The sequence below is a fragment of the Lissotriton helveticus genome, chromosome 8 (genome assembly GCF_964261635.1).
Source record: "Lissotriton helveticus chromosome 8, aLisHel1.1, whole genome shotgun sequence".
NCBI lineage: Eukaryota > Metazoa > Chordata > Amphibia > Caudata > Salamandridae > Lissotriton > Lissotriton helveticus.
Genome location: NC_136069.1, coordinates 1,067,568,661 through 1,067,581,406, shown reverse-complemented (window position 1 = coordinate 1,067,581,406; position 12,746 = coordinate 1,067,568,661). Strand labels below are relative to the sequence as shown.

The following is a 12,746-nucleotide window of genomic DNA, read 5'->3' as shown; positions in this document are numbered from 1 at the left end:
TGCAATGCAATAGGTCTCACATTTATGTGAGTTTAAGCTATTGGCATTGTAAATTATACTGCCTTTTATTTGTTTTAAAAACAAAAACAAAAATAAAAACCTGTTGTTATTTGCTATGTCAATAGCTCAAACTCGCGTAAATGCGAGACCTATTGCATTAAAAATGCTTGTCCTCTCTTCCTCAGGCTCCGTTATCCTCACCCACTTACTTTCTTCAGATCCCTGTGGCTCCTACATTTTCCCACCTTCCTTTTCCAATCACGTTAGGTAGCACAGGCAGACTACTGCAAACCTGTCTCACCACATGTGCACAACTGCTTCAAAAAAGATGTGCTTCAGTGCCGAGGATGGTAGGACAATCCTTCAGTTTTTCATTTTCAACCTCTATAACTTCACTTCCATATCTTTTCCTTTTCCTATTTTTCATTTTAAGAGCACACTACATTTCAGTGGTGCTAATGGGCTAATCCACTTTTAAAAATAGAAACATGCAATTGTTAGGACCTCAATTGACTGTCTCTCCATTATCAATCCTTTCAGGTCAACAACTGAGCTGTGCTGACAGAATAGGAAGTTAAATAAAGGATGATATTTACTATTTAAACTACATATAACAAGTGCAAGTGCTAATACTAATGGAAAATCCTCCCCATTTTGCAACCATAAAATCCACCTCTATTTTGGAACCAGGTTCGATCACAGCAGCAGTGATCATAATGCTCCTCATGTTTATGGTGCAAATCTCTGCAGTGGGAGGGCCTTTACTGCATGGTATTCTATTCTATAATGCACACATCGCTTCATACCCCTGAAGAGACTATGAAGAACTCCTGGGTCAGTCGAAATAAACACGTACTAGCTGCTAGCAAACTCTCCGTTCTCTCTCTTGCTCTGTCCAGCAAGAATATCCTTGTTCGGCCCTATCTATCTACTCACATCCATCGCCACTTGTTTTTTTCACCCACTTTCACACTTGTCACCGCGTGTGTGGACTGACTGAGATTCTGCTGTCAAGTGAACAGGAAAAGTGTAAATACCATAGCTAGTAATATGGATGTACGTTCAGAAAATTAACATGATAGATTTAGCGGAAGTTACATCACACGCCTTTGACCTTCCCAAAGGTATCGCTGAGTGACCACTTCTCTTACCCATGGCCCCCAAGAACTACCCGTTTGCTACTGAAAGACACTAAGTAAAAAATAAATTTTAAAAACCTTTAAAACAAGGTCATTTAGCTGGGTGGGAATGTGACGATGCTTCCACGGAATATGGATTCCTTTCCTTCTAATCCAACAATCCCCATAAACTATGGCCGCAACCTGAAGCTCAGTACCATCCCTCAGGGCCATACACATAAAGTGTTCAGGACATTGTGAGTAGTACGTCTGGACAAGGTGTGCTACTTGAAAATGTAATTGCAAAAAAAAGATTGTGAAAGTACACTCAAATGGAAGTTGAAATATCTGGACAACTTTCAGATATTTTTATAAGCTGGCCGATAGTGCAATGCTAAATATCAACATCATGCAAATTGTCAAAAGCAGAATAATTATTATTTTTTGGCTCCTAAAGTTTTCATTGTTCTCAGATTTGCATCGCCCAGATCGCAAAATCATTTGTATCGTAAACGTACCCACAACACAGACCCATGACCTCCAGCCCGCCCAGCCCTAGACTCGCCTTGATTTTGACGCCTGCTTGCAGTCCCCCGTGCCACCTGCCCTGCCAGACGTGTGGGACGATGTCTTCTGCATGAGGCTCCGAGTCACTGGAGTGCCCGGGGGGAAATGCCGAGTGTCGAGGCTCACTTTCGGGGGCTCTGTCGCGTATACAGCCACCGTCTGACGGGCCCCGGCTCTCTCCCGCTCTGCCTGAGCTCGCGCCTGCTCTCCGACTGGGCTGCACTTTCCATCAAAGTCAACAAGACGCCGTAAGCGTGGAAATGGGCGGTCCAGGCGCCCTCACTCTCGAACGTTAAAGCATGGGGAAACGCTAGAAGAGACGCTGCTAACACCGCCGTAAACGCTCACAGCCCGTGTCTCCAAAAGCGTGCGTTCACAGCGCATGTCCCCAATGTGTTTCCAAGGTGTTTACACGCTTGTGCACCTCTCCTGTCCCACTTCGCTAAGCCAGTCGGCAACAATAGATCTCGCTTACGCGATCAGGGCATGGCGCTGCATCACTAGGCAAGAGCTAAACATGATGCAGTCAAGGACAGGTCTTCTAGGTGATGACTGGATGGTCGTCTTAGATCGGAGATGTGGCCTGCCACTTCCAGCAGCAATCTACGGCTCCAGAATAAACAGATAAGCCTGAAATTACTACAAGCAGATTCAGTCTTGGAATGGAAAAAACGGACTACCAGAAACACAGCAAAGCTACAGGCCAAAAACTGACGCAAAGGTTATGCTGGAATAAGAACTGAATCTTGGAGAAAAGTGAGGATCCAAAAGGAACTATAAGCCAACAACTACCATAACATACAAATTTGAAATGCATAATACACCCGTCTATTGTCCTTTTATATCTAAATTCAAAGTACTATCCCTCCCTTTTCCTTTGGGAAAATGCATTATCGCAGCTATACAAGTATGAATGAATCTCAAGGTGTAAAATCAGAAAATTATTTACCAAGAAACTAAGAGAAAATAGTTTAAACATAATTAATATCAACCAACTACATGCATGCTATGTAAGTAACAGAGGCCCTGCATGTACAAAAAGTAATAGACATGCTGCGTTACGGAGACGCCACTTACAATTACTTGGATTTGAGATTAGGAAGAAGCTACCCCAGTATGCAATGTGGGTAGCAACTACTGACTCTCAGCTACCAGCCAAGCAATGCAGCCAAGAAGCCCTGCTACCATGCACAAACAAGCTGGTGAGTCTGCCATCAGTATAAAAAATAGAAGGCGAGAACATCTGCAGGGTCAGTTAGTGTATTTTTTGAAAAAGCAAGAACTGCTTCCAACGGTTCCCCTAGAACAGTCACAAGGATGAAAGTCATTTCAATCAATGAGGTACTGAACTTTCCTCTCCTAAATCGAGCATCACAGATTTCATTCACCACATACTTAGGTTGGCATTTAACAATAATTAGTAAAGGACTCATTTTCTTAAATAAACAGGGATGAACTATGTATTGTCTCACAAAAGAAAAGTGGAAACAACGAGTCGTCCAAGAAGATTAATCAATTACAGAATTAACAATCTTATATACAGATACAGTTCCACAGACTCTTGTGTTTAATGTAGAAGAACAAACTGAATTTGGAATATTAGTAGGAGATAATTAAACGTATCTCCTATCAACTTATCTTTTATCAACTGACCTGTCGGCTCCACCTCATTTTAGAGCAATGTAAATTCGAGAAAAAAGTCTTACTTGTCTGGTTAATTCTTTCTAGAACAGCTAGATAGAACAGTCAAGTTCAGAAATATCTGGAAAAGGGTGAAATCTACATGGAGGAAAATATGGGGGAAAGCCTGCAGAAGATTGACTGGAGTTACTGTAGGTGAATTCAGCAGCTGGAAGTAAGCTTTTCCAATTATCTTGAGAGGCTGATGTATAGCATCGCAGATATTCTTCCAAGGTTGTATTGGAGACTTTCTATCTGCCCATTTGTGCAAGGATGTAATCCTGAAGTTGCCAGTAGCACATATAATAATTTATTTTCCATTGATCCTATTTGGCCAGTTTCTACTTATGCTCTACACTGCACTATATTGCTTAGATACATTTCTTCAAGAAAATTCAGAAAAATAGTTGTTTTATTATATTCATATAAGTGTTGGATATCTCCAAATGAAAAACATCTGTAATTACATACAAACCATGTATCACATATAAACAAACTCATAACATTTTATTTTCCTCCAATTTGTTCACTACTGATTCTTTTCACAATAACATCATATTGTATGTCCAACAATTGAAAAGCTCTTCCGTATCCTTGACTCAATATTCCAAAACTGCTGTCCTTCCAATATCTGTCTCTCACAAGGCACAGCCAACATGCGTTTCAGAGTAATGAAATCACTTCTTCAGGACAATAATCTACCATTCTCTTTCCTCCTAACGCACTATACAATATTTCTGGTGTTCTGCTCAAAACTACTTCTCACAATTATGACCCCACCCATGGTTGCTTTAACCTTCGAGAAATCTTATATAGATCGACTTCCAACATAAAGCACGCCAAAATCTCATAATCCAAAATCAAGGGATTTAATTACTCTGGAGAGATTTTGCTGGAGAAATAAGCCACCTGATGTTCATTTCCATCTGAGTCTTCTTGAGTTAAGTAGTATCTCACAATAAAGGGTTCATTCACCATCCACTGTACTACTCCACGAAATCTATCTCACACATAAGTACACAGATGGTATAACAATAAAAGTGGGGGAAGAAAGCATGAAACCTGGAAGAACTGCTGTGTTAAGACGAGAACCCTCCCTCACCTTAGGGTGACATGCTTCATCATTGGGTCCCCTCTTCACACTGGGACCGCAAGGTACCCAGTTTGGGCTACAACTACCGTGAATGAGAGGGGCGGGAGGTGTTTATGGTCATCCAACCTAAGGTTTGAGAGGGGCAGAGTGCAAAATTAAATGTGTGAGTTAAAACTATCTCTTGGTGGGTGAAAATAATATTTATTTCCGGTAACCCCCAATGGATAGGCTAAAACCAAACTAAGTGAAATAGGGATATAGATGTTCCTAAATATATTATGATTTGGTCAAAATGTTTCTGCCTATAAAGACCAAAAGGTTCTCGGCATTCATCAGGATCAAAGTTGTATGTCACTCTGCTTAAAGTGTGTTTGAAAAAGTAATAAAAACCATACTTTCACTGGTATGGAGTGTGTATGTCGTACCAGCATCTAGTAAGGTCCACATTATGCATTTTAAAACTACTAATTATACATCACCTTTATCAGTCCATTCATGGCAAGGTATCGAAACTCTTGTCGGTCTCAACCGCCGCATCTTCTAAGGGCCGAAACTCACACATTTTCTTTTGCACTCCGCCCCTCTCAAACCTTAGCTTGGATGACAAAATACACCTTCCGCTCCTCTCCTATAGGACAGTTGTAGCCCACATGGGGTACCTTGCGGTCCCAGTGTGAAGAAGGGACCCAATGATGAAGCATGTCACCCTAGGGTGAGTGAGGGTTCTCGTCTTAACACAGCAGTGCTTCCAGGTTTCACACTTTCTCCCCCCCCTTTTATTGTTATACCATCCGTGTATTTGTATGTGAGATAGTCTTCTAGAGTTAAAATAGCTCCAATGGCTCTGTCAGAATTCTATAATAAAAGGTTTAGAATCATCTGGTTGTTGTAAAGGAGGTGTTCTAACAAACTCCACTTGTAATCTGTTAAATGCAAGATTGGAGAGATTAGCTTCCTGACTTCACTTAAATATTCCATTCTTCCTTAGAAGATCCATTACAAGACTGACTACTTGAGAATAGGTCTGAATAAATTTGCTATAACAGTGGCAAAACAAAGGAAACTTTGGGCCCAATTTTGAGTTTGGCAGACTGGTTACTTTGTCACAAATGTAGCAGATATACCGTCTGCCGTATTACAATCCCCATAGGTTATAAAGGGATTTTAATATGGTGAGCAGGAAATCCGTCACGATTGTGACTGAGTATCCCCCTCCGCCAAACTCTAGATCAGGGCCCTTGTCACTCCTTGATAGGAGTAGCCTAACATTGCCTTAACCTTTTGAGAATCCATAGCAATTTTGTCGCGGAGAGGACATATCCCAGATATTCCACAGAGGTTTCATCAAAAGCACATTTCTCGGTCTGACCAGTGATTAGTGATGTTGAAGTTGGAGTAGTACTTCCTTTACATGTTACTTGGGGTTTCTGGTTGGTGCGGTCCACTAACTCTTTAGTGGACTTGCTCCTTTCACGACACCGCTCTGTCTGGTAGCTGCTGCTGTCCCCGCTGCTGCTGCTGACCCAGAGGTCACGAGTACGAGACCCTCCTCCATCCGCAGGCTCCTGCCGCCGCCTAATCACTGGTAATCCAGTGGTAGAGCATCACTGCTCTGCTGCTTACCTGCCCTTATGTCTCTCTCTCTCTGTTCATTCTGTCTCTCTTTATTCTATTTTGCTATTCTATCTCTCCTTTACTTTGACTGCCTCTGCCCTTTTGGGCTTTGCTTTCTCTGCCCTTTTTTCACTTTCTTTTCATTTGCTTTCTCTGCCCTTTTGTATTTTTAAAAAATATTTTCCTGCTGCTTTCATTGCCCTTGCGATCCCCTGTGGCCCTGCCCTCCTCCAGTGTCACATTTCCTGCTCCAGTGTTATCCCGCCGCCCAGCTGTGCAGTCAAACACCCCTCGCAGCACTACTTAATAGTGGCCACTGCACCGTGAAAGTGCAGTCCACCAACCCTTTAGTGGAATTGCTCCATTCACAGCGCAGCTCCATCTGGTTTGCTGCTGCTGACCCAGAGATCACGAGTTCAAGGCCCTCCCCCACCCTCAAGCTATTGCAGTCCAGTGGTAGAGCGTCACTGCTCTGCTGCTTGACTGCCCTTCGGACTCTCTCCTTGCTCATTTTGTCTCTCTTTATGCTCTTTTGCTTTTTTCTTTCCCCTTTACTTTGACTGTGTCTGCCCTTTTGGGCCTTGCTTTCTCTGCCCATTTTTCACTTTCTTTTTGCTTTTTCTGCCCTTTCTTTCTTTTTCTTATCCTCTTGCGATCCCCCGCAGCCAGCCCCTCCTCCAGTGTCCCTTCCCACTCCAGCGTTTAACTGCCTCCCAACTGTCCAGCCCCCCGCAGCACTACTTAATGGCAGCCGCTGCACGGTAAGAGTGCAGTCCACTAACCCTTTAGTGGAATTGCTCCTTTTACAGCGCAGCTCCATCTGGTAGCTGCTGCTGTCCACCCTGCTGCTGACCCAGAATGTCAGAAGTTCAAGGCCCTCCTCCACACGTAGGCTCCAGCCTGCACCTCATCCCTGGCGGTCCAGTGGTAGAGCGTCACTGCTTTGCTGCTTGACTGCCCTTCTGTCTCTGTCTCTGTCTCTCTGCTCGTTTTGTCTCTATGCTCTTTTGCTTTTTTCTCTCTTCTTTACTTTGACTGCCTCTGCCCTTTTGGGCACTGCTTTCTCTGCCCTTTTTTACACTTTCTTTTCATTTGCTTTCTCAGCCTTTTTTTCTTTTTCTTTTCCTCCTGCTTTCGTCGCTTCTGCTGCTGCGATCCCCTGCGGCCCGTGCCCCTCCAGTGTCCCTTTCCACATTATTGCCACCTCCCAGCTGTCCAGCCTGCCTGCAGCACTACTTAATGGCGGCTTCTGCAGGCTCGCACTGCTGGCGTGCCAGCCCTGTGCTAGGGGCCCAGTAATAATAATAATAAACATAATATGGAAGTTTATAAAGCGCCTGGTTACGCGCACCGGCGTGTCCCCGCGCTGTGGTGAGAGACAATGAGGAGGCCTAACTAGATTCAGCTACACAAGTATTGAACGGAACAGGTGGGTTTTAAGAGCTCTTCGGAACCTAACCTCTGAAGGTTCAAGACGCAGCTCTAGCGGGAGCATGTTCCAACTCTTGGCTGCAAGGTGCCTGAAGGATCTACCCCCCATGCGCTCTTTGTTAATTTGGGGATAGCTACCAAGCCAGTACCAGTGGATCTAAGCGTCCGCTTAGGTCTGTAGGGTGTGATAAGGCTCAGTAAGGGTCTGGGCGCCTTTCCCCCAATGATGTGATAACACGTGCATAGCGCCTTAAAGGTGATCCTTTCCGATACTGGAAGCCAGTGGAGAGCCTCCAAGGCAGCTTTAGAGGCTGCTCTTCTAGGGAGCCTCAGCACCAGCCGGGCTGCGGCGTTCTGCAGCACCTGGAGGCGATTCAGACTTCTGACCGTGGCCCCTAGATAGAGAAGGTTGGCGTAATCTAGTCGCAAGGTTACATGGGCGTGCACCAGCGTCCGCCTAGCACCAGTGGGGAGCAGGTCCAAGATCTTCCGCAGGCCCTTGAGGATGCCAAAGCACACCCCAACCACACGACCAATCTGGGGAGTGAATGACAGGTCAGAGTCTAACATCAGCCCAAGGTTTTTGGCCTGCTGACAAGGCACAGGAGTAGTACCTAGGCATGCTGGCCACCATGCCGAGGACCACACAGACGGGCCACCCCCCACCACGAGCACCTCAGTTTTGGCACCATTCAGCTTCAGGCAGTTGTTAGACATCCAGGAGGCAAGCTCCTGCATGCAGGCACTGAAGCTGGATGCCGCAACATCAGGCGCCCGTGACAGCGAGATGGTCAGCAGTGTGTCATCGGCGTATGACACAATTTGCATGCCATGGCTCTCCACAATATTTGCTACGGGGGACACGTACAGATTAAACAGGGTTGGGCTCAGGGCAGAGCCCTGTGGCACCCCTTGATCCAGATTGATCATACAAGAGTAATATTCCCCCTGTGTAACCTGAAAGCCCCTATTGGACAGAAAGGATTGGATCCACTTCCGCCCTGCCCCGTCACTCCGCCCTTGTTCAGACACTGTAGCAAGGTGAAATGTGTTACAGTGTCGAACGCTGTGCTCAGGTCGAGTAGGATGAGGGCCATCGTCTGCCCCTCATCCACCCCTTGCCTGATGGTCTCAGTGGCCATAAGCAGCGCTGACTCAGTGAAGTGGCGTGAGCGAAAGCCAAACTGAGTTGGATGAAGCAGACTAGCCTCCTCCACATAAGCCATCAGCTGAAGATTGGCCACCTTCTCTGCCACTTTGGCCAGGTAGGGTAAAAGTGAAATAGGGCGGAGATTGTCCAACCTCTTCCAACTGAAGTTTGGCTTTTTTTGGAGCGGAAGTACCACTGCTTGCTTCCATCTTTCAGGTACAGTATGAGTCCTGAACGATAGATCCAGAACATCCCTAATGTAGGGCTCCAGGATCTCGATGCTCCCCGCGAGCAGCTTCGGCGAGGCCGGGTCCCGAGGGGACCCTGACTTGATGGAGCAGCATATCTGCCGCAGGCCTTCTGGGGGTGGAGTGAAAAGGTTCTCCAGCCTATTTTCACCCACAACATCCTGTTCAGTCTCTCTGAAATCCGATCCCCTTCTGTCTCCTCCCGAAAAAGCAGAGTATATGGCAGCCACTTTTTCTGAGAAGAAAACTGCGATACGGTTGCAAGATTCTTCTGAGACACTAGACGGGTCAGCAGATGATCCACAGAGAGAAATTTCTTTATAAATCTTGAATAGCTCCTTCGTGGAGTTTTCAGCTTCCCCTATTCTGCCTGCAAAATAGGTAGCCTTGGAACGCCTGATTAAACTATGATAAGCTCTTCGTTTAGCTCTATACTCCTGTTTAGCCTGATCAAGAAAGGCAACCCTCCACTGCCTTTCGAGTTGTTTACACTCCGTCTTTGCTCGGCGGAGCTCATCGCTAAACCAGGGGGTGGATTTCTGGGGTCTACTACAGGGATTCTTTAGACACAGAGGAGCTATATCGTCCAAGGCATCATTAATGCGACCTTCCAGTCTTTCGGATGCGGATTCAGCATCCTGATCTCCCGATCTACCTCCTTTGACCAGGGCAGTATCAAACTTGGCTTTAGAAAAAGCCGCCCATTTACGACTAGGGTATTTCGGATTAGCCCGCTCTTGGGTGTTCCCTGCCGGGACACCTATAACAAAAGGCACTAAAAAGTGATTGGACCAGGGAATCGGTATAGGGGTATTTACTTCGATTTCCTCCCAGTTGGCAAAAATGGGGTCCAGTAGGTGGCCCTTTTGATGGGTGCGGGCCTGAGATCTAAGGTGGAGTTGTAGAGAATGTAGATCCTGGCTAAAGTCGGTAGCTCCCTTGTCCAGTGGATCCTCCAAATGAATATTGAGGTCGCCCAATAGCAAAAACGTATCCCTACATAGGGCAGCTTCCGTCATGCCTTCCATCAAGCTGGTAGTAAAACGAGTGAATGGGCCCGGAGAACGATAGAACAGGAAGCCCTTCACCGTATTACCTGCATTAACCTTTATGGAAAAGGCCCCTGTCTCACTGTCCGCAATAGTGAGCGGTTCCAGTTGACAGCATAGCGGTAGCTTAGATATTATCGCTATTCCACCACCTTTACCCGAGGCTCTGTCCAACCTCACCATGGTATATCCTCCCGGGAGAGCAGCAACCACGTCTGGCTCTGAGTTGGAATCTAGCCACATTTCGGTGAGGAATAGGAAATCAAATTTCTTAACAGTGATCAGATCATATATATCCAGCTTATGCTTATGCATGGATCTGGCATTCAATAACCCGCATATGAGCCTAATATCCTCAGCCTTCTGTGTGTCTCTAATGCGCCAAATGTACTGGCACTCTTTGCAGCTACTATCCTCTTCAGCCTTCAAGCTATGAAGGCAAGCCTTAGCGGTGTTGGGTCAAAGGGCGCGGAGTTGATGCGCACTCCACCGTATTATTGCCCTATTTTGTCCAAGGGTTGTGACCCCTGCCCCCGTCCGGCCGTGGACGGGCGCAGACGGGCTTGCCTTTGGCGCGCCTTAGGCGCGCCTTAGGCGCGGCCGGGTAGGCATCCGCCTTAAGTATCCCGCAGCCCGTCTGCCTCAGGAACACTAGACCGCTAACCGGCCTCCCGTGCACCGGAAGTGGCTGTCTCTACCTTCCACGCCCTCCGCACAACGGTGCTAGCCACCTCGTCGGACCGGGGCGGGAAGGAAGGACGACAAGATCAGCCCCCCGGTGTGCGGCCTTAGACAGATAGGTCTAACAGGTAATGCGCTAACGGGTCACTTAGACGGGAAGCCTGAATCGCTATCCCGCCGTCAGCCCAGCACAAGCACAAATTAAAAATATTAAAATAATGCCGATAAGCAGTTAATATACAAGTGCACGCTGGCGCCACACAACAGCAGCAATGGGCCCTGCCACTGCCCTCTTACCACATCGCGGACGGGTCTCCAGTGCCTTAAGTATCCCGCAGCCCGTCTGCCTCAGGAACACTAGACCGCTAACCGGCCTCCCGCGCACCGGAAGTGGCTGTCTCTACCTTCCACGCCCTCCGCACAACGGTGCTAGCCACCTCGTCGGACCGGGGCGGGAAGGAAGGATGACAAGATCAGCCCCCCGGTGTGCAGCCTTAGACAGGTAGGTCTAACAGGTAATGCGCTAACGGGTCACTTAGACTGGAAGCCTAAATCGCTATCCCGCCGTCAGCCCAGCACAAGCACAAATTAAAAATATTAAAATAATGCAGATAAGCAGTTAATATACAAGTGCACGCTGGCGCCACATAACAGCAGCAATGGGCCCTGCCACTGCCCTCTCACCACATCGTGGGCGGGTCTCCAGTGCCTTAAGTATCCCGCAGCCCGTCTGCCTCAGGAACACTCGACCGCTAACCGGCCTCCCGCGCACCGGAAGTGGCTGTCTCTACCTTCCACGCCCTCCGCACAACGGTGCTAGCCACCTCGTCGGACCGGGGCGGGAAGGAAGGATGACAAGATCAGCCCCCCGGTGTGCGGCCTTAGACAGGTAGGTCTAACAGGTAATGCGCTAACGGGTCACTTAGACGGGAAGCCTAAATTGCTATCCCGCCGTCAGCCCAGGACAAGCTCAAATTAAAAATATTAAAATAATGCCGATAAGCAGTTAATATACAAGTGCACGCTGGCGCCACATAATAGCAGCAATGGGCCCTGCCACTGCCCTCTCACCACATCGCAGGCGGGTCTCCAGTGCCTTAAGTATCCCGCAGCCCGTCTGCCTCAGGAACACTAGACCGCTAACCGGCCTCCCGCGCACCGGAAGTGGCTGTCCCTACCTTCCACGCCCTCCGCACAACGGTGCTAGCCACCTCGTCGGACCGGGGCGGGAAGGAAGGAAGACAAGATCAGCCCTCGGTGTGCGGCCTTAGACAGGTAGGTCTAACAGGTAATGCGCTAACGGGTCACTTAGACGGGAAGCCTAAATCGCTATCCCGCCGTCAGCCAAGCACAAGCACAAATTAGAAATATTAAAATAATGCCGATAAGCAGTTAATATACAAGTGCACGCTGGCGCCACACAACAGCAGTAATGGGCCCTGCCACTGCCCTCTCACCACCAGGTTCTCGGACCGCCCACCGATACGGAGCCAGCACCTTCCTCGCCCTCAACCTTGGACACCAGACCGCCTGCCACCTATAGTCACAGAAAAAGATCCATAGACCCTTCGCCTGCCGGAATTGCAACCATGCCTTCACCCACGCCAACACACCTGCTCCTTGCGCTGCCCAGCTGGCCAAGTGCACACACGACCAAATCAACTGTATACTCAACTTGTGATCCCTCCACAAACACGCCACAGAAATATGGGACCTCCTCAATGCCACCTCTCCCGACATTGCTTTCTTCACAGAAACCTGGACCAACCCATGCTCCGGACCGGACATCACCATCCCTGACGGCTACAAACTCACCCACAAATTCGACTCAGGAGGAGGCATCACCCACAAAAAACAACCTCCGACGAACCACGCACACTAATGACCCAACGACGACCATGGAACACCTCCACTTTCAGATCCATTACATCCCCAACACCAACCTCCACCGCACCCTCGTTTACAGGCCCCCCCCCCCCCCCGGACCCTGACCAACCTTCACAAAAGCGATTGTAGACCTTATTGCATCCCAATCTCTTTCATCCACAGGCTACATCCTACTCGGAGACCTCAACTTCCGCATAGACAACCCCAGTGCCCAGAACACTACCTTCC

General features: G+C 47.8%; 1 protein-coding gene across 2 annotated transcripts in view; it reads right to left on the bottom strand.

Annotated features, from left to right (window-relative positions):
• Window positions 1–12,746, bottom strand: part of UGGT2 (UDP-glucose glycoprotein glucosyltransferase 2) — a 1,586,510-nt gene that overhangs the window by 1,018,469 nt on the left and 555,295 nt on the right. The gene's annotated exons all lie outside the window — the stretch shown is intronic.